The following is a 4,213-nucleotide window of genomic DNA, read 5'->3' as shown; positions in this document are numbered from 1 at the left end:
AGGGCACCATCAAAATCCGTTGAGACGACGCCTTATGAACTGTGGTTTGGCATGAAACCAAAGTTGTCGTTTCTAAAAGTTTGGGGCTGCGATGCTTATGTGAAGAAACTTCAACCTGATAAGCTCGAACCCAAATCGGAGAAATGTGTCTTCATAGGATACCCAAAAGAGACTGTTGGGTACACCTTCTATCACAGATCCAAAGGCAAGACATTTGTCGCTAAGAATGGATCCTTCCTGGAGAAGGAGTCTCTCTCGAAAGAAGTGAGTGGGAGGAAAGTAGAACTTGATGAGGTAACTGTACCTGCTCCCTTATTGGAAAGTAGTACATCGCAGAAACAGGTTTCTGTAACACCTACACCAATTAGTGAGGAAGCTAATGATAATGATCATGAAACTTCAGAACAAGTTACTACTGAACCTCGTAGATCAACCAGAGTAAGATCCGCACCAGAGTGGTACAGTAATCCTATTCTGGAAGTCATGCTACTAGATCATGATGAACCTACGAACTATGAAGAAGCGATGGTGAGCCCAGATTCTGCAAAATGGCTCGAAGCCATGAAATCTGAGATGGGATCCATGTATGAAAAACAAAGTATGGACTTTGGTTGACTTGCCCAATGATCGGCAAGCAATTGAGAATAAATGGATCTTCAAGAAGAAGACTGACGCTGACGGTAATGTTACTGTCTACAAAGCTCGACTTGTCGCAAAAGGTTTTTTGACAAGTTCAAGGGATTGACTACTATGAGACCTTCTCACCCGTAGCGATGCTTAAGTCTGTCCGAATCATGTTAGCAATTGCCGCATTTTATGATTATGAAATTTGGTAGATGGATGTCAAAACTGCATTCCTGAATGGATTTTTGGAAGAAGAGTTGTATATGATGCAGCCGGAAGGTTTTGTCGATCCAAAGGGAGCTAACAAAGTGTGCAAGCTCCAGCGATCCATTTATGGATTGGTGCAAGCCTCTCGGAGTTGGAATAAACGCTTTGATAGTGTGATCAAAGCATTTGGTTTTGTACAGACTTTTGGAGAAGCCTGTATTTACAAGAAAGTGAGTGGGAGCTCTGTAGCATTTCTGATATTATATGTAGATGACATATTACTAATCGGAAATGATATAGAATTTCTGGATAGCATAAAGGGATACTTGAATAAGAGTTTTTCAATGAAATACCTCGGTGAAGCTGCTTACATATTAGGCATTAAGATCTATAGAGATAGATCAAGACGCTTAATTGGACTTTCACAAAGCACATACCTTGACAAAATTTTGAAAAAGTTCAAAATGGATCAAGCAAAGAAAGGATTCTTGCATGTGTTACAAGGTGTGAAATTGAGTAAGACTCAATGCCCGACCAATGCAGAAGATAGAGAGAAAACGAAAGATGTTCCCTATGCTTCAGCCATAGGCTCTATCATGTATGCAATGCTGTGTACTAGACCTGATGTGTGTCTTGCTATAAGTCTAGCAGGGAGGTACCAAAGTAATCCAGGAGTGGATCACTGGACAGCGGTCAAGAACATCCTGAAATACCTGAAAAGGACTAAGGATATGTTTCTCATATATGGAGGTGAAAAAGAGCTCATCGTAGATGGTTACGTTGATACAAGCTTTGACACTGATCCGGACGATTCTAAATCACAAACCGGATATGTATTTACATTAAATGGTGGAGCTGTCAGTTGGTGCAGTTCTAAACAAAGTGTTGTGGCGGGATCTACATGTGAAGCGGAGTACATAGCTGCTTCGGAAGCAGCAAACCAAGGAGTCTGGATGAAGGAGTTCATATCCGATCTAGGTGTCATACCTAGTGCATCGGGTCCAATGAAAATCTTTTGTGACAATACTGGTGCAATTGCCTTGGCAAAGGAATCCATATTTCACAAGAGAACCAAGCACATCAAGAGACACTTCAATTCCATCCGGGATCTAGTCCAGGTGGGAGACATAGAGATTTGCAAGATACATACGGATCTAAATGTTGCAGACCCATTGACTAAGCCTCTTCCACGAGCAAAACATGATCAGCACCAAAGCTCCATGGGTGTTAGAATCATTACTGTGTAATCTAGATTATTGACTCTAGTGCAAGTGGGAGACTAAAGGGAATATGCCCTAGAGGCAATAATAAAGTTATTATTTATTTCCTTATTTCATGATAAATGTTTATTATTCATGCTAGAATTGTATTAACCGGAAACACAATACATGTGTGAATACATAGACAAACAGAGTGTCACTAGTATGCCTCTACTTGACTAGCTCGTTAATCAAAGATGGTTATGTTTCCTAACCATAGACAAAGAGTTGTTATTTGATTAACGGGATCACATCATTAGGAGAATGATGTGATTGACTTGACCCATTCTGTTAGATTAGCACTCGATCGTTTAGTATGTTGCTATTGCTTTCTTCATGACTTATACATGTTCCTATGACTATGAGATTATGCAACTCCCGTTTACCGGAGGAACACTTTCTGTGCTACCAAACTTCACAACGTAACTGGGTGATTATAAAGGAGCTCTACAGGTGTCTCCAAAGGTACATGTTGGGTTGGCGTATTTCGAGATTAGGATGTGTCACTCCGATTGTCGGAGAGGTATCTCTAGGCCCTCTCGGTAATGCACATCACGTAAGCCTTGCAAGCAATGCAACTAAATGAGTTAGTTGCGAGATGATGTATTACGGAACGAGTAAAGAGACTTGCCGGTAATGAGATTGAACTAGGTATTCATATACCGACGATCGAATCTCGGGCAAGTAACATATCGACGACAAAGGGAACATTGTATGTTTTTATGCAGTCTGACCGATAAAGATCTTCGTAGAATATGTGGGAGCCAATATGAGCATCCGGTTCCGCTATTGGTTATTGACCGGAGACATGTCTCGGTCATGTCTACATTGTTCTCGAACCCGTAGGGTCCGCACGCTTAAGGTTTCGATGATAGTTATATTATGAGTTTATGAGTTTTGATGTACCGAAGTTGGTTCGGAGTCCCGGATATGATCGCGGACATAACAAGGAGTCTCGAAATGGTGGAGACATAAAGATTGATATATTGGATGGCTATATTCTGACACCGGAAGTGTTCCGGGGAAGTTTCGGATAAAACCGGGGTACCGGGGGGGTTACCGGAACCCCCCGGGGGGGTTAATGGGCCTCATGGGCCTAAAATGGAGAAGAGGAGGGGCTGCCAAGGCAGGCCGCGCGCCCCCTCTCCCCCTAGTCCGAATTGGACAAGAAGGGAGGGGCGGCGCCCCCCCTTTCCTTCCTCTCCTCTCTCCCTTCCTTCCCCCTCTCCTACTTGGACAAGGAAAGGGAGGGGAGTCCTACTCCCGGTAGGAGTAGGACTCCTCCTGCGCGCCTCCTACTAGGGCCGGCCGCACCCCCCCTTGGCTCCTTTATATACGGAGGCAGGGGGCACCCCTAGACACACAAGTTGATCCACGTGATCGTTTTCTTAGCCGTGTGCGGTGCCCCCTGATGAAGCTATGTACCTAGGGTAGGGTCATGGACCTGTCCTAACTGCCCTACCCAAGGACATCTCTAGAAGAAATCACCTTTCAATCGACTTGAAGGTGTTCCACTCGACAGACTCGAAGTCACTCAGCCAAGAAGTGATCACTCAACCAAGATCCAACCACTCGATGGCCAGGAGACCTAAAGTCACCCCGCACGCTAACGGTCGGTCATTAAATAGCTTTTATGGTCATCATAGTACTTTATTACTAGCGTTACCAGTAACGCCCTGCCTTAATGTACATTGAACCCTTCGGAACATGGGCTGGCCGGGGTCCTGGCGCACTCTATATAAGCCACCCCCCTCCTCCGAGACAAGGGTTCGGACCTCTGTAACTCATACTTACATAATCCAGTCGACCGCCTCCGGGCTCTGAGACGTAGGGTTTTTACTTCTTCCGAGAAGGGCCTGAACTCGTAAACCTTACGTCCTTACAACTTCTCCATAGCTAAGATCTCGCCTCTCCATACTTACCCCCCTACATTACTGTCAGACTTAGAACCACGATAGTTGGCGCCCACCGTGGGGCAGGTGTTTTAGCGTTTTGTTGGAGGAGTTGCGATCTTTTCCGACCCGAATCATCATGGTTTTCGACAGAGTTTTGGTGGAGGGCCGCGAGATCCATCTCGGCGCGCTCACGTTCATCGCCGACAACTCCGCCTGGCTTCAGGAGGC

The sequence above is a fragment of the Triticum aestivum genome, chromosome 1A (genome assembly GCF_018294505.1).
Source record: "Triticum aestivum cultivar Chinese Spring chromosome 1A, IWGSC CS RefSeq v2.1, whole genome shotgun sequence".
Lineage (NCBI taxonomy): Eukaryota > Viridiplantae > Streptophyta > Magnoliopsida > Poales > Poaceae > Triticum > Triticum aestivum.
The sequence above is the reverse complement of the archived record's forward strand: the minus strand, read 5'-3'. Positions refer to the sequence as shown.